The 18,941-nt window shown below is 43.6% G+C and overlaps 1 protein-coding gene across 2 annotated transcripts in view; it reads right to left on the minus strand.

The window, feature by feature from the left end:
• Nucleotides 1-18,941, minus strand: part of ssbp4 (single stranded DNA binding protein 4) — a 107,437-nt gene that overhangs the window by 38,222 nt on the left and 50,274 nt on the right. The window lies entirely within an intron of this gene.

Here is an 18,941-nt window from a genome sequence, read left to right on the forward strand (position 1 = left end):
CAACTGCGCCACCCTGCAGCCCCAATCTGCAAATATTTTCATGCAAAAATAAGCCGATATTCTCTATTTTAAATCTCTGAACTTTCAAGATTTTCTACTTTTCTTGTTTGCCATCATTGTAAAGTTAACATCTTTGGGTTTTCAACTATTTATGAAAATCTTGCCTTGTGCTCTGACAAACCACCAATGGACACTTTAAACAAAACTCCCCACAGATACAAAATGTGAGCAGCAGGAAGGCTTAAACTCAACCCGAACTTTACTAAACTACGAGCTAAACGGAAGTGACACAAACATGTGCAAAGTGAGTAAAACGCATATTGATGTGAAGTAATTTAGTAGTTGGCCTTCTGACACACACACACACATGCAAACACACACACACACACACAGACTCACACACACCCAGAAGCCTTTATTGGCGGTGTCGGTAGTTAATGACCAAAGCTTGGCGATGGCCTGCTGCTCTCTTTTTGACCCTTTCTAACACAGGTCCCCCCTGCAGGCACTTCTCTTTAATTACACACACACACACACAAACACACACACACACACACACCGATATACAGGCCCCCCCCCACCCCTCTGCCCGTGGCCTTTCACTCCCTCATTAGACAGTTGGTGTTGGGTGGAAAGCCACAAGAGAACCAGAGGACAGGGTGTCATGACGCACCCACACGCACACGCTTCCAATGAAAGAGGCCGACTCGCACACGTACAAAGCTATATGCCTAATTGAAGATTAATAATGCTGCTAATTAGGAAATAATAGAATGCTCGGAGCTCGGAGACGGAGCCTAATGTGGGAGAATGAAAGGTGTGTAAGCATTTGTCAGGGAGAGACAGGAATGATAGAGGGAGGTTAAGGAAAGAGGAATTTTTTTTTATCTCATCCTCTGAAATAACCGTCTGGCTCTTGTTCACCTCTGCAGGTCAGAGAGAGCTGCAGATCCAGACTGAGCAGGTAGATCATCTCCCTTCGCAGGTGATGACACACGCAAACACGCCCGACACCTCTGACACCGCTACCGAAGCCGCGAGCGCTGATGTATGTTGCGTTTCTGCGTCTATATCATTGGTTTTTCCGATGAGACCTAAACAAATGTTCAGCGGTGTAACACGTCCGTCGTGTCGGGGTGTTTCGTGTCAGTACTTCGGAATCAAAGAGCAACACTGTCTTTCATCAGCTGCCCTTTTACAACAATAATAGCGAGAGAAATCCATCACAAAGGTGGCGCGGACGCCTCGGCCTTCGTGGACCAGAATGCAACGCAGCCGGATGACATGTTTTGCTTTCTGCTCCGTATATTCAGCTACAACCTCCCCCCCCCGCCAATCCACCATCGTTATCACTTCCTACTCCTTCCACCTACACAACCGCTCAACAGGTTCGCAGCCACTGTAATTTAATTCCGGGAAAAGTTGAGGGAAAGCTGCTACCACAGAAGGAATGTAAATTATAAACACTTAATCACCAAAAAAAAAAAAAAAGAAGAAAGAAACACTCCAGGAATGCACCTAAAATCCCTGACTGATGATAAAACTCAGCAGTAGATGAATCAACTGTGGGCTTTTCATTTAAGCGCATATTATTAATGTGCACATAAATACACTGTAAGACAACTGTAACACATGCTCTACACAGCGCAATACCGAGTGACATTTACACATCTGCAAATTTACATTTACACTAGACTGCAGATACAACTGAATTTTAATTAATACTAATTCAGCTCTGTATATTTAACTAATTGCTCGAGCTCTCTCTACGCATTCTGTCGCAGTTTCAACTCAACATAGTGAAGAATTTTATCTGAAAGACGGTTTAAGAATGAAAGGGGAGGACACGGACTGTAAGAAATTTAAAAAAAAAGAAAAAGATGCTGTAAGTAGAGTGAGCACAGAGGAAAATGATACTCAGCAAAATTGTAGTTTTCATCGATGCTATGAAAATAAAACAAGAATCCTACACACAAAGGAACCGGACTCAAATACGAGAACAACAACAGAGCTGCTGAGTTCTTTCAGTCCACCAAAAACAAGTGGATTTTCGCAGAAGAGAGTTCAGGACTCAACGCGTACCATTTCCTTTACGGGCATCGGGTCTGCAGGGAACACTGATGCAGCTTTTAGAGCAGAGGTGACACAACGTAAATACATGAATAGTACATGCTGCTATTTATGATACAGTCCGAGATAACGCTTACGTTAACCCTCTGAACTCCAAGCAGTTTTCTACGTGTTTGTTTTTTTGGCTCCTGTCACATTTTGCATCAACATGGGCAGATTTTTCAAAGCAAATATAAAATCCTCTATGGAAGCCATGTCTAGAAGAAGGAAGAACTCAGTAATGTCTTCTGTGCAGTCGGACACAGTTAGAATACCACTAATCATAAAAAAGAGGAAATTAAAGTTGCATGTCTTGAAAGAAAAAACAATAAAACAACTGGTCTTCATGTGTAAAACATTTGCCCAAGTGTCAACAAGTGTTTCCAATACTGGGAAAAAAACTGATCCTCTGTACTAAAGATATTTTTCCTACTTTTCCATTTCTTTCCACACTTTGTTTCCTCTCTGCTCTATGTACACAGCCTGCAGTTCATTTGAAAAGTCTCAGGATTTTTTCTCAGGTGACTGTTGGTCGCAGCTGAGTCACTGATGGCTTCACGGTTGCGTCAAAGAGAGCAGAATTTTTATTTTTTCGCAGAATATTCCCAGAGTAAATCATTCATTTTTGCCAATTTCTTTAGTAACTGAGACATGCAGACTGAAGTGATTTCAAGCTTATGTCACAGATGAGTAGTTCAAGGACCATCGGAAAGTGGAAAATCCTCGCATCCTTCAAGTTTCTGACTCGGGTAGTTGGCGTAATTTTTTAAAGACAGCATGCCTTTTCAAACCTACCGATGGGGTTTTGGAATCCAAAAGGTCTGAGAGCCAAAAATGCTTGTGGTCTCTGGTTCTAACTTTAGCTTTGCATGAAACAAACGCAGCTGCTTCATTCATTCGTATACAACCGGTCACAGCATCTCTCTGGTCAAACACGTTGCAAAACATTTTACAAAAACTATCCACTACAGATGCATCAGAGGTGAGAAGAAGCTAAAGAATATGTATTTACTGAAACACATGGTCAATGAAGTAATTTTTACTACTGATAAATTTTTAATTAGTTAATGTAAAAGCTGTAAAGAAGACCCCGTCCATTCATTTTGATGCAGTTTGTCTAACCTACAGACTCACTTTCACAATTGCTACCGTTGGAATCCGTTGCAGCTCAAACTTTGCCAGGATTTAATAATATAACATAACACTTTATCAGCCAGACCTCCTACGGGACTATTAAAAATGAAAAGAGTCTCTGGCAACCTTGTTAGCAATATCTACCTCCTCCTTATTCTTTGGCATTCTTTCATATTCTCCCGCTTACTCCTTTTTTTTTTTTTCCCTCTCTCTCTCTCTCGCGCTCTTTCTTTTCCACATGTTATGCTCACACAACTGGATTTTATTTCTGCTGTGCTGAGAAGGTGCAAGATGAAAAGGGAGAGGGAAGTGGTGGTACCTTATACTGGGAACATAAAAAATAGAGCGAGCCGGGGAGTTTACAGCAGACTGTACACATTCTATAGCGCCTGAAGCAACACGGTGGAACTCAAAGTGAGACGTCTTTAGCTGGCAGTAGTTAAAGAATTACCGCGTATTATTCTGCATAATGTGCTCATAAAGAAAATGAGTCGAGTAAACAGAAAAGAGTCCAGTCTCACAGCTTTTTTTTTTTTTTTAAAAACTGTGTTCTACTGTAACAATACACGCCTGCACATTTGGCATTCGGTCCGAATTCGCAGCCGAGCCGAGATTTTGTGTGTCTGACGATTATGTTTAGCAACCAACAGAAACACAGCAGACATTTAAAACCATCTCACGCCCGTCTGATCCACTCACCCCATTTCTATTTTAAAGTGCGTCTATGTGAGGCCAGGCAGGAAGAAGGCATTCCCAGAGGAGCAGTCCTCCTGAGCGCCAGACACTGGGGGGTTGGGCATGTGAAACACACAGCTACCAATTTCCATTTTGTATCCCAGAGGTACCGCGATTGTAGACCACCTCCACCTCATAAGTCACAACTCATGAGATCAACGTTTTTGGGTAAATATAGAAATTCACACGACTCTCACGATGACAGAGATTCTCTTTGCTCATACTAATGCATGAACTGTACGAGTTATTTTGGAAGCTGCAGCACATTTGGGCAAACATCCTCATAGTTGAGCACACATGTTTTAAAGAACTTTGTTTTAAGATGCTCTAAACTTTGTTTCTGAGCCAAAATAACCACTTTTTTTTTTAATCCACGTACAGAAAAATCTTTAAGTTGCAAATGTGCAAATCTGATGAGCATCTCCAGACTTACATTTTAACAGCAGACAAATACGCATAGTGTGGATTTCTGCTTCTACACTAACGATACGCATGGTTGCAAGACAAAAAGTCTAATTTACTGAGTCAGACAAACCTTTTAGGTGGCAAACAATACTTTGGTGTTGCACCAAATTAACATTTTGAGTAATTAAAACTCAAAATTTCTGCATTTGTTGAGTTAAAACTAAATTCAAGTTAATGAAATTGGCAATTTCAAGTCTGGACCCCTATCTTTACATGCCTGGACAATTTTAAGCGGGTTAAAACTGGTAATTAAACACAACTTTGATTGTAGAGGGAACGCTAATTCCTCTAACTCAATTAAGTCTGTTGATTGAACGTCATTTTTATTAGAACTTTTCATAACTCAAGAAGTTGTTTTCTCTTGCTTGTTGAGCCCACATGTCATTTTTCAGAGTGTATCCCGATGCCAGGTTAAGCCTGATCAGCTGTCCTGATCCAGGTCTTGGGGCTACTCAGGTTGTAGTCTTTAAACTCAATGGCCTTGAGGACCCAGAAGCTGAACACCACCTAACCTTGTCTCCCGCCAGACAGCAGCAGGAGGAGGAGGAGGTGAGGGGAGACAGCAAACCACATTCCCAAGACAATGGACGGTCTGTGGAACTTGCTGAAACTCTCTGAGGGTCCGGAGGCATGTTGAGGAGAAGGAGGGGAGGGAAAAAAATGGAGGGAGAAAGGCAGAAATAAGAGAGAACGGTGCGAAGAAGAACAAGGAAAGAGATCAGAAAAGAAGAAAGAAAGTGTGGGGAAAATCAAGAGAGGGAGTCGACAAAAAAGGGAGGAGATGTAAGAGAGTGCTGGCACAGTTGTAGGGAACTGATAAGGAGAAAATGGGATGGCGGGGGGCCGTGAGAGTTGGAGGGGTTTCTTTCAGTAACAAGGGGAAGAAAAAAAAGAAAAGAAAAAGAGCTTGACAGTTGCTATTACTTTAGCTGACCTACGAGCGTTTTCAGTTCAGTCAGTACACGTGTTTCAAGTGTCAACTGCTGCAACGTTCATCATGTCGCATCATAGAAACCATAAATATGTGGGGAAAAAAACAACATTCATGAAAGCCTCCCAGTCCAGGGTTTCCCCTTGGAAACAGTGAAACCACCCAAAGCCTGATGCACGCCATCTCCTAATAACATTTCTTAGTGGTTGACAACCTCAACAGTCAAACTCTCCACACATGAGACATTTGTTGATTGGAACAGAACGCTCTGTTTTTTAAAGGTTCAGTTGTGTTTCATGATAGTGTATTGTTATTGTATCATAGTTGTTTTCAGGTGAGACGGTCTGAAACAGTCCCTTTAGTTGTTATTATAAGTAGGAAATATAGAGACTTTCTTTGCTATTTCCTGGTTGGTGAAAAGAAGTCAAAGTCCAAGAAACCAGAATCACACTGGCTAAAAAATAACTAGCTAAACTCTTAAAACTAACGCAAAGGAATCTGCTTATCAGAACCAAGGTTTAACTTTCATCTGGTGTGGTGATAGCCAATGATTAACCATCAGGTTGTGTCAATAGTTGGATTTTAAACTTCTGGCTGGTTCAAACTAATCATCTGTGACATGCCGTTTTGCCAAAAAACACATCCAAACCTAAGGATAGAATCACAACATGTCCTCAAACTCACTTTATCCTACATCTCTCATTTAGAAATGGTGCCAAAAGTAAATCATTTGCACTGAACAAGTCCTGTTAGAACAACAAAACAGGTCTGTTCTCCTCTGTACAACCAAGAAGCCAACAAAACAACAGAAAATATACTATATCTTGGCATTCTAACTTTCATACTGCACAAAAGACGTTTCTGACGTCTCCTTCTTTCTAGTCATGGTTGTGCTGTTTCCATAGAGATGCAGGACTTCAAATTGCAGTGAAAAACGAGTCCACAGTGAGAAGAACTGTGACAGATACGACTTGGGGTTCAGAAGGTTAATACAGCTGACACAGGTGAGCTATTTAAACATTCACCTGCTTCACAGTTTCCACAAATGAGTAAATGAGTCGTCCAAAACAGAACCGTTTTCTATACGGTTCTTCATTCTGCAGTAAAGTTGGACATATTAACATGGGGGTCTACGGGGATTGACTCGCCTAAAATGGACATTCAAGGAACTGCAGCTTCAATTTTTCAGCCTCAGAAGTCGCTGGCTGCCAACACAATGTGTCCAGTGATGCCGTGCTGCTGTCACAAGATGAAATCCAGCGTTCAGCTATAAAAACCTACAAAGTAGTTAAACCCAGCTTTACCCTGACCTGAACCCAACATTATCGCAAACCTAAACCGAGGAAGAAAACACGAAAGGAAAACAGAATTTAAAGGGACTCAAAGAGGCATAAACGGACACAGGAACACTTCCAACACTTAACAAAGGGATGTTTTCCCAGTTACTGCTTTGCTGACATACCTGCCTGCATCCCTCCCCCTCCCCCCCACGCCATCCCACCTCCACTCATTCGACTCTCTGTCTGTTCCTGGGAGACACGCTGGAAGATAAACAGCCTTAGTAGGACCTGCTGACCTCCGGACCACCAGTCGACAGGCTCCCAGAGTTCAGCCGGGCCTAACATACAATGAGGTCTGACATTAATGTCCTCTATTTGCATTCTTGCTTCCAGAAACTATTTATGTAGCCAGGCAGCGTTGGCTCATAGCCGCTTGTCAGAGACAGCGGCGTCGGGGAGGTGCTCTTTCAGGGATGATTTAAACTTCCATTTCGGTGACACCGGCCTTTCATCCTCCGCACGATACAAGACAGAGAGCACGACGGCGGCTATAGTTCCCGCCCGGCCGGAGGTCAAAGAGCCAACACTTCCTGGGTCGGCCTTGCTCTGTCATTAGGACGGAGGTTGACAAATATTTACTCTGGAGGAGAGTCGTGGAGAGGAGAGGACGAGGAGGAAGAGGTAAAGATTTCCAGAGAGCACCTCGCTTTCTCTTGACACGAGCGCACATGTAGGCAGGCGAACTCTCACCAGCATCGCCATCAATAAATAAATAGAGGCTGACAGAAATATCCCCGGCATAGTCTCAGCCAGCGTAGCACAGCACTGGCATGCACAGAGAGAGAACCAGAGAGGGGACGACACACAAACACACACCGACACACACACACACACAGACTGAGGCATGAAGATAAAGGCTGGCAGAGATAGCAACAGAGAGAGGAGAACAAGAAGGAGGGAAACAGAGCGAATAAAAAGGGAAGCACTGAGAAACAGAGAGAAGAGGGGGGGAAGAAAATGGAGAGATTTGAATGAAGAGAAAGAGGAAGATGCCTCCGTTCTTTGTGTTTGGTGCTGCAGGTCTCCAGTCGGCGCAAGAAAGGATTAATGGCCGAGGTGAAACATGCTTACTGTTTCATTCCTGTTTGCAGGCGGAGTGGGGGTTATTTTCTTTCACGTCCCTCTTTTGCCTCCACCACCCCACCCGAGTCCGAGTCCTTCCCCCTTCCACCACCCCTTCGCCTCACCTCCACGTTCAAACGTGCCGACCTCCCCCCCTCTCCCTCCCTCCCTCATCTCAGCCTCCGTCGCTCTGCCTCAACTTCTGGTTGTGATTTAGAAACAACCTCCTCTACTTCGCCCGCTCTCCCCTTCTTCTCCTTCTTCACCTCAATACATCTCAGCGTGCGCTCATGTGTGCGTCTGCCTCCTGCAAATGGATACACCAACACGTGTGCGAGCACAGCCTGAGACATTTATGCCCCCTGTGCGAGTTGTGGTTGCGCACACACACGGGCAGACACACACCGGCGAACAGCATGCAGCACCCGAGATCATATTCATGGAGACACATGCTCCCCCTCTTCAATGATTAGTCTAAATATGCCAGTGATCACAGAACGGCAGGAAGACCCACTACACATGGAGCTACACACACACACACACACACACCCACAAAAAAAAAAAAATCCTCTCTCTCACTGCTAGACTCACACACACACACACAAAAAAGAAAAATCACACACACTTTTCATTTCCCCTCCAAGCAGTGCCGGCAGGCTGCCAAGCTACACATAAACATGGTGCATTGCATTTCACAGCCTTTTCTGCAGGTACAGTAATGCAAACACTGGAAAATATTTAAGCCACATCAGCGGCCCGCTCGCTCTGAGTCGGAACCGGGGATGCTTCCACACAACAAATCACGCAAGGAAGGAATAAAAACACATTAGCAGCTGCTGTTCCGGTGCAAATTAGGGCACGGAGCCAGATAATCATTCATCATTAAAAAGATGAGAATTGATAAAATGTGTTGCCGGTTAATTGCTTTCTTTTATTTTTGGGCGCGTCCGTCCCGCTGAAGAATGGGAGAAGTTGATCGGACAGCTTGTATTTACTTCTCTGTCCTACTTTCTGTCTTCTTCACACTCTTCTGTCTGTTAATCGAGAAAAGTTTGCTCTGTCACTTTCTCGTTTCATTGTCTGTTCCGTTCTCTGATGTATAAAACAAAAAACCGTCCACTCCGGGGGAAAAAACTTTCACCAATTCGTTAAGGAACAACTCTAATCACAAGCTGTTCAAGTCTCACAAAGCATGTAGCTCATTTGGATCTTAAACAGCATGTGAATATGTGACATTAGATAGTTAGTTAGATAAAAAGATAGACTTTATTTATCCCTCTAGGGAAATGTAAGGTGTCCAATAGCTCACACATTAAAGAAAATAAGGTGCAAATCATACAAGTTAAAGTGCAATAAAAAATGAATGACGCTGGTACAACAACAACAACAACAAAAAAAAAAGAGCGTTATAAGGTATAAACACAGCATTAGAATAAAAACAATAAGCATGCAGAACGTGTGTTTCGGTCCTAGTGGACACACGATTGTGGCCCATTAGTCCGTCAAGCCATTTGTCAAAAAGCAGTTGCAAAAACACAAAAACAAAGCACGTGAAACAAGCTTCCTGCGTCAGAATACAACCGTCCAATCGGAGCAGAGTATGTAAATTATGCACCCAAACCTCATGAAAGACCAGAAACTGCCTTCTATAGCGCATCTGTGTGTGCAGCATGTTTTCACATCCAACAAGAGTAAATCTCAACTGAAATAATTCTTCCCCCTCCCACTGTTCTCTGTATTATGGTAGTAAAAGATAAAGAAACTCAAGCTTCTACTACAGTTTGGGAGTTTAGTCCACGTTTGAAACCTGAATACGAATCGCGTGTTGGGACAGCAACTCGCATGAACATCCACACAGAAAGACCTCATTTGCGTGCACACGTTCGCACACGGCTTGATTATACGACCCTGAGAAGATCACTTCCACACATGCTTCCACACACACCCTTCGACGCACACTGGCCTCCTCACCCCTCCCGCCTCCTCCCCCCTCTCTCCCTCCCCACCTCTTCATATCAAACCTGAACCCGAACGAGGAGAAACGGGGTCGTTTGCCTCCGTTATCTCCCCCCTTTTTCTCTCTCTCCCTCTCTATTTCTACCCCTTTGCTTAACTTAACTCCTTTCTCTCTTCCCTCTTCCTCTTCCCCCTCCCTCCCTCCCTCCCTCCCCCTCCCCCAACAGCCCTCAGCCAATGGCGTCTGGGTGTCAGGCAGCTCGGAGAAGCTGTTGTCATGGTGACGGGGCTCCTGTCTGCGCTCTGTCCCTCAGGCATCCCAGATCCAGAAAAGCAGCAGCAGCAGCAGCAGCAGCCAAAGCAGCAGCAGCATCGTGTTTACGTGAGGAGAGGAGAGAGGAGAGGAAGATGATGATGATGAAGAGGAAGAGGAGGAGAGCAGCGTTAGGGATGGACACGAGGAGGAGGAAGAGGAGGAGGAGCAGCAGAATATAGAGGAGGGGAAAAAGCAAAAAAAATAAAATGTCCCAGTTTGACCAGCTTTTGTTCTGCTGTGTCTTTGGGTTTGAAGGCCTTTGCATTCATGTGTCTGTTTATGTGTGTGTGTTTTTGTGAGTTGTGCGTTTGAGTGTGTGTGTGTGTGTGTGTCTCACATGGCCCTGTAGACATCCAGGCATCTCACACCCCTATTCCTGGCACCTCCACCCAATCTCTGACCTTTCCTGGACTCCAGCATGCAGACACACACACACACACACAATCGCAGCTCTTTATACACACACACACTAACCAACAACACACACACACACATTCATCCAAGATCATGTAACCGGCCCAAAACACTTGCACCTGGTGTGGCCTAAAATAAGGTCCCCGGGCAGCCGTGTGTCGCAGGGCGGCGCGACGTTGACAGCAGCTCGGAGGGTCCGTGTTAACCGCCACACACACACACACACACACACCAAAAAAACCCCACAAACTCACAGTCTGGATCATTTACCTCCAGGGGGCATCTGTTGCTGATTGGTCGATGCCATCGTCTGTGCCCTGACCATGACACTCGCGGTATGGGGGGTGGGCGGGTTTGCTTTTATACATTTCAATGCTGTACAGTGTGCAGACTCCTCCAACAGAGCAGGTGTTGAGCAGCACTCCGGGCTCCACCTACTGTATAATGAACCCTGTCAGCTCCTCAATCTGCATCAGTGGTGGCCTATTGCCCCAAACTCTAAACACTTGACTTTTTTTTTTTTTCTTCCCTCATCCACGGGACAATCCAACACGCTAATTGCAAGGTAAACAACTGAAGAGGAGCGTCACCCCCACAGGAGCCCCTCTTTTTCCTCTCCTCCCTCCCTCCTGTTCCTTCCTCTCGTCTTTTCTGAGGCGAGGTTGCTTAAGCCCCCCTTCAGAATCAGAATCTGGACGAGCACCAGTTGGAAGCTAATCCGACTCGCCGACTGGACCCCTCCTCCGAAACGGCACAGCGGGGGTGGACTGATGAAAGAAAGGCTGATATGAGGGACATGAAAGGCATTGTAGAGGCAAACAGAGCTGCAGACACAGCTTGCCTCAGACCCCCGTGCTGCGTTCAGCACTGTACAACAAGCCATTTAGGACATTAAAACAGCACAGCGTCGGCAGAGTCACTTCGAGATGCCAAGGCTGGCAGCTAACTTTCTTTTTAGGTGGACGCTTCGAGTCTGCTGCCACTTGATGCTCTGGTTAAGACACTCGATGTCCACACTGTGTCCGCGCTGTGTTCTAACTATAGTATTAACACCCTGTTTGATCAAGGCTGATCCTCTTAACTGGAACATTACATTTCACTCACAGGCAGTGAAGCGCTGAGACAACATTAGCTTGATTTGGAGGAAAAAAGCCCATGCAAGGGAAAGCCATGAGGCCATTGTGGTGAAGAACGTGTTGATCCACCATTTTTAAATATTGGTAACACTTGTGGCCGCTTGGAAAAATGCTAGTTCCAAAACAACAACAACAAAAAAATATCTTGGCATCTTAACTCCATCATGCTGCACAAAAGAGATGTCTGAGTTCTCTCTCCCTCTAGTCATGGTTGTGCTGTAGAGGTGCACCACTTTGCATTGCAATGAATAATGAGCCAAAAGCGAGGACAAATGTGAAAGACTATAGGTTCAGAGGGTAATACAACTGATACACGTGAGCTATATGAAAATTCCCCTTCAACACAGTTGTCGTGAAAGGGGAAATTAGACACAGAAACCAGAATAGCTCTTTGCATCAGGTTGTAATCATGTTTATTTCTGCTGTAAAGTTGGACATTTTAACATGGCGGTCTATGGGGATGGAGTCGTCTTTGGGTGCAGCCTCTAGTGGACATTCGTGGAATTGCAGTTTTAATTTTTCAGCCTCAGAGGTCACTGCTCAACAACACAATGTGTCGAGTGATTTAGTGGTGCTGTCACGAGATGCAATCCAGTGCTCAGCTATAAAAACCTACAAAGTCATTAAACCAAGCTTTAACCTTAACTGAGTTAATCTTAACCAAGGAAAACAGAATTTGACTGAAAGAGACTTTGAAGGACACACATCTTAAACACTCTCAAGTCTTAACATAACACAACACTTTCCTGACAATGACTAACTTGTCAGCTAACTTCAACAACACCAGCTACACTGCCACAGTTTAGAATTATTTCACTTATTATTTTATTGATTCTCCAAGGAAGTTGCTCGAATTAGCGATCAAACAAAGACAAGATAGAAACATGACAAAAACTCACTGGGTTGAGATGAACCCAGCATTGGATTTAACTGAACCATGGTTAGAAAAACACTTAAAACCATTTGTTGTTTTGACCCAGTGAATCAGTGATGAAGTATAACCAACACTGGTTTAGAAAAACCAATCGGTAGTAGATAAAGTTAACCCAGTACTGCATCAGGGTAACGAAAAAAAAGATGTTTCAGGTCTCTAATGGGCGCTAGCGTAATATCACCATATTTTATTAGACTCCCTTTAATATGGAAAGCCTGGTACAGTTTAACATTTTCATAATAACAACAAACTGTTTGCTATATTTATGCGGGAACCTCTAACCTCATGTTGCCCCTCCACACTGCTGAAACCAAACCGAAGCCCTTGTACGCACCCCTACTGTTAATCGCCACATTATCCTCGCTCTTCATGTTCAAATTTCAAGAGATTAAAAATAGCAATAATAAAAAAACCCAAAAAAACAAAAAACAAACACAAACGACCCACAGCCGGCAAAGACGGAATCTGGTGCGGCGCTTGGTGAACCGATAAATTCGGTGAGGCCTCAGTCTGGGTTTTTAACTGTGGATGAAAGCCGCGTGAGTCTGAATGACTTTGACAAGATGGAGTAAAAAATGAGATTTTGATGTTTTCAGAATAAAGAAGAAGAAGAAAAAAAGCACACCAAGGACGTTTTTGTATTTTGTCTTTGAAACACAGAACAGACTAATTGTCTGTTAATATCTGAAGAGTATCTATTCATAGACTAAGACAGGCGACACGCACACAGAGGACAACTTGATGACAGATGGAAAGAAATTAGAGGCAAAGTAGCATTAATATTCCATCTCCTAATAACAACCAACGCCCTTCCCCCACCTCTGGCACCACATGCACGTGCACACTTGTGCGGGCGTACGTGCACGCGTACGTGCACACAGCACAGTCCTGTCCTGGAGAGCATTTCAGCAAAACAGGAACAATTCTCCAGATTCAACCTCTTCCCATCCTCCTCTCTCTCCTTTCCCTCCTTTTCTGCTTCCTCCCCCTCAGACCCCCAACCTCCCCCCCGGTTACTACCTGGCCTCTCCCCCCCGCCCCCTCCCATCGGTACACCCACCCACCCACCCACCCATCCAGCCCCGTTGCCCTCCAGCCCTGCAGCCTCGCAGCAAAGTAGAGAGCAATCCCTTGGTGGGTCAGCCAGATTAAACTGCCACTGTAATCCGCTTGGCTTTCACCTCCTTGTCCTGAGCTGAAGAGAGCGAGGGATGGAGGGATGAAGAGGAGGAGAGGAAGAGGGGTGGGTGGAGGAGTAAAAGGGCAGGAGGATGGAGAAAGAGAAATGTGGCGGGGGGAGAAAATGTAAGACAGCAAAGGAGGAGAAAGAGAAAAGAAGGGGGAGGGAAGCCGCTAAATGACAACAAGGGCACGGAGGGAGAAAAACAAGGGAGGAGGGGGGGAAAGAGAGAGAAAGTCGGGGAAAAGCAAAGAAAAGGCAGAGCAGGGCTGAATTAAAGGAGTATGAAAAGGAAGAAGTGAATAATGAATCTCATAAAGGAAAGATATTAAGGACGAATGAGAGTCAAATAAACTGTGTTACGAGAGGGAGCAATGAAGGACAGTGGGGTAATCCTGATGGCAGAGTTTCTGCGGCAAATAAAAATGAACCAAACAGGAAGCTATGCCCAAGTACGCCCTCGTATTCGTGTAATGATGAAATTTGTTTTTGTGTGAAATTTGTAGGAAATGACACAGTCGCCCCTCATGGCCAATCAGTACCGAATCCTTCCCGTCGTTTTGTTCTGACCTGGAATTGTTGCAGCCCCCCCCCCTCCACCCCGCCGCCCCCCCAGGGCCAACTAGTGTAATAATGAAAAAGCTGGAGATGTGTGTTGAAATGTGCCATCCCCTCACGTCCTGCTCAAATCTTATAAGCAGAGTCAGAGATATCAAACATGAAGGACAAAATGAGTCAATGAGGTTGCGAGCGCTGTTTGCTGCTGCTGAATGTTAAAGATTATGGATTGTGTTGTCTAGTCATTCCTGGCAGGGATAATTCATCCCTAAGTGTAATGATGTAATGCGGATTTTCATGTTCTGGCAAACATTCCTGTGCAGTGGTGGCCATTCATTTAAATGAACCCTACAAAGGCTGATAATTTTAGCCACTTGGGAGTACGGCTGTGTGTAATCTGTCAACCATTTTACCTCTCAGGTGAGTCGCTTTTCTGCACAAATGCAAAATTATTTCATTTTGACAAACTGTGTGTCGTATAATTCAGCACAGCATGAAATGGGAACAAAAGTTTACATGTTACAGTGAAAAACTGCCGGATTAAACCAGAAACTCTGTCATGTTAGCACCTAAAAACAGGGATTATTATGAGTTTAACTCCAAAAGAGATCCAAGTTTCTATCAAATGTTTTAACAAAATGAAAAAGTTCAGTCCGTATATGGAACAAAGTGCAACAAGGACGCGGTGAATATTTTACAAGTGTGGAGCAGCAAAAGCAAATAGTTTTCTCCTTATTGTTTAATCATTCTCTAACGTTGGTAGTAGCTTTAAATGCTACGAAAATCTAAGTGAATTCATAACACACCTGTGGTTTTTGGCTCATGTTGAAGGTGAGTTTTTTGGGTATATAATCAGGATTTTACTGCTGCTTGAAAATGACATGAAGTCATATTAAAAGCGCATTTCAGTCACTGTTATTCGTTCAATTATCTGTCAACAGAAAACTAAGTGAATGAGAGCAGCTTTATCGGGACTTTGGGTTTATTACAATACGTGAGCCCAGGGAGCAGGAGAGAAGCACACAGATGTAAAGTGCCTCTTGTTTGATTTCTCTTCAGGTGTTTTGCTGCTGTGGTGGTCTGCTATTAGAACGGCTTAAAAACCACCTTTTTTGTTCTGTTATAATTAAAATTACTCCCAGACTCTTGAAGCTTTCAGTCTTTGGGAACATTTCACTTAGTTAGTTAATGCCACCATTGTCTAGATCTGTACTGCGATAACTGAATTACTCGGTTAAATTGAAGACAAACATTTATTGTGATAAACTCAAGTTTAAAAGCATGTATCGAATAAAAATCTTACATCCTCAAAGAACTTTATAGATTATACCGACTGAGCTACTTGGGGCCAATGGAAACCAGTTTTGAACACAATATTGACATACAATTACCAATGTATTAAAAGCTTCAGATGTTACGTCCAACCAGTTAAAAGTTTATTTCTCTGCCACCACAGGCCACAGTGCTCTCTCTTCTTTTTTTTTAAACACTCCACTTTGCACTGGATTAAACTGTGAGTGCTGCGTTGTGTGTGTGTGTGTGTGTGTGCAGAATTAAAGCAACAAGAGAGAACAGAAGAAGCTGCACGCATGCAATGAGCAATTTGGAACATTGACGAGCATCTCAATGAGCATCTCAGCCCTGTTAATCAAGTTACGCTGCAATTATGACCTTAATGCAACTAAGATAAACAAGTCAATTTGTGTACATGACAGTTTGGATAATCAGCGCGCTGTCAGCCGCCAGTTAAAGTCCAATCGCATGGAAATTTTCTGAATCTCATGTCACAAGTATAGAATGTGGGGAAACTAAGAAAGTTTTGTGTTTTTAAAGTAGTACTGATTAAAAACATTAACCCTCTGAACTACAAGCAGTTTCTGGGCGTTTTTCACTCCCGTCACATTTTTGTTCACTTTTTTCACTACAACAGAAAGTTCTGCACCACTATGGAAGCATCACAAGCGTGGCTAGAAAAGAAGAGAATAAAACATGTTATAATGCCATCAAACATCAAGAGGGAAACACAGCTGACAGTTGAATTTCTTTGTTTTTTTAGTTTTTTTTTAAAGGAAAAAAACCTGGACCCAACACCTACAACTTTTTGCCAAGCGCACACAGTTGCTGCCAACACTGGAAACAAAGGTAGCTCTACATACTATAGACAAATTCCATCCATCCATTATCTATACACCGCTTAATCCTCACTAGGGTTGCGGCCGACTTAGAGTGAAGGCAGGGGACACCCTGGACAGGTAACCAGTCTATCACAGGGCTACACTCAGACAACCAAGCACACTCACATTCACACCTACAGACAATTTAGAATCACCAATTAACCTCTTGTTTTTGGACTGTGTGGGAGGAAGCCGGAGAACCCGGAGAGAACCCACGCTGCACGGGGAGAACATGCAAACTCCACGCAGAAAGATCCTGGGTGTCCTCACCGGGATATAGACAAATTACTTCATATATTTGTAATTTGTTCCCATACTTGTGCCTGGCGTAGACACAGCCTGCAGTTCAACAGCTGAGTCACTCAGCGTTTTTTTGCTTTTTACAGTCTGGATTGAGCAAACTGTTTGGCAATTTTTAAAAATAAGACATGTAAAGTGATTTTAATGAAATACTGTGGTTTTAAGCTAAAATTTAGCTCATTTTCTCAACAGAACTGTCACACATGACTAGTTAGGGCCGCTGGCGTGTTGAAAATGTGGCGATTTTCTCTGTTTTTATAGTTTGTGTCTGATAAAAACTGTAATTTTTGAGTTTTTTAAACAAAATAAAATGACATGAATTTCCAAACTGCTGGTGGATTTTGGGGTGCAGAGGGTTTAATGCTGCTTTATAATAGGATGCGTTTTGTGACTAATAGGTAGTTTGCTAAGTCAGTAACTTTCATATTATTTAAACCCTCAAGAATTCCCTGAAGTCAAATCAAGTTTGGCAAGTATTGTGAAAAGCGATTCAGATTCTACTTAACTTTAGCTAAAGTAACTCCAAACATCTATGAATATCGCCCCTGCTGGTGATTTTGCCTGTTCTGATGCTGAAACACCTAAAATAGTTCAGAATCACGTGAAGCTGGGCTCCTCTGAGCAGACGTATAACATTATCGTGGATGTGTGTGTGGGAGCAGGTCCACTGGGTATAAGGGAAGAGTGTTAAAGTGTAGAAAAGAAATAGAGTTAACAGGTATTCCCGTCCCCCCATCCCCCAGTTGACCCCCCAGTTATTAACTAGGGGGGTCAGAGGGAGGGAACGAGGGAGAAAGAGAGAAAAGAGAGGGAGAGGCAGGAAGAGGGAGGATATCCTGCAAGGAAAAGGCTGTGATATATGAGCAGGCCACTTCAAACAAGCAGGGGGAGGGGGACACTCCTTCTCCAATAAAACCTGGGGAGGTAGAAGAAGCAGAAGAAAAAAAAAAAGCAGAGATTTAAAGAGAGAGGTACAGTAGAAAAGAGGAAAGTTGGAGGGAAGTTGGTGCCAGATGAGGCAGAGAGGACGGCTCTGAATGACAGTGGGATGCTTCTACGACAATAGCACAATAAAACCCCCGAAAGTACAAAAGGCTGACCAGGTCCTGGCTGCAATATAAGTCCAGATAAAGGTCTGCAGGAGGGCTTCTTTAATGTTAAAATGAGGCCTAACCGTAAAGAGTTAAAAAAAATCGTAAACTCAACCCAAATTGCTTAATTATCAGCAAACAAGACATGCAATCAGACAACATAAGATCAACAAATGGCAAACTATAGGGCGTATCATGTTGACTTTTGACCATTTTTACTCTAAACTGTCCGGACTTTGTTGTGTTTTCCTCCTACAGACATCGACCACTGTAGTTCTGGGTATTACCAGTTCAGCCTCCACTAACTGATCGCCTCTTTGTACAGCTAACATGGTCTTTTAACAAAAGCACAGCTGGGAAAAAGCTTCTGAGTCGATCTGACAGAGTGAACTCTGCATGCCAACGTGCAACTAGCCGTGTTTTCATAGAACTGTCGAGAGTGTTTGAAACAAACTTTTTAAATGTTGCAAAAAAATTAAAAAAGAAAATGTTTCGGAGCAAATTAACTAGCCGATGTAGTGTCGTCCTAAATTAGTGGTATAATATGCATGGCTGTAATAAACAGAGCAGAGGAAGCTGGAAACAAAACTCAAAACAATGGGGAGAAACCATCAAGAACTGTTTTCATTTGGGAACGTTGTAATTATACTTTCATGTCCTCTGTTACTGGCCATGTCTCAGGAATTCTGTTCTAGTAAACTGCAACCCGGCTCTGATATGCGACCTCTGGCCTGAAGCCGTTAGCCACCACAGAAGTCTCTGTCATGGTGGCCTGCTGCTAGCTGAACCACAACAATGTTCTCGTCTTGCCAACACAGAACTGCCAACATCAACAACACCAGTACGGACAGGAACAGGACAGAAATATCCAGACACGTTCTACACGACTGACAAATCCTGTGTCTGATTCTGTATGAAATTTGACTGTGTTTGTGTTGGAAATTAGCACGTACAGAATAAATGGGGAATAGTCGGGCTGTCCTGAGCCTCATCCCAAGATTGGGATCAGAACTGATCACCCAACTTTGGAAGTGATCAGATCCATCTACAAACAATACTTTATTTACATCTGTTTTCACACAGAAAGCTGGTAATAAATCACAAAA

The sequence above is a fragment of the Stegastes partitus genome, unplaced genomic scaffold, assembly GCF_000690725.1.
Source record: "Stegastes partitus isolate 25-593 unplaced genomic scaffold, Stegastes_partitus-1.0.2 Scaffold99, whole genome shotgun sequence".
Lineage (NCBI taxonomy): Eukaryota > Metazoa > Chordata > Actinopteri > Pomacentridae > Stegastes > Stegastes partitus.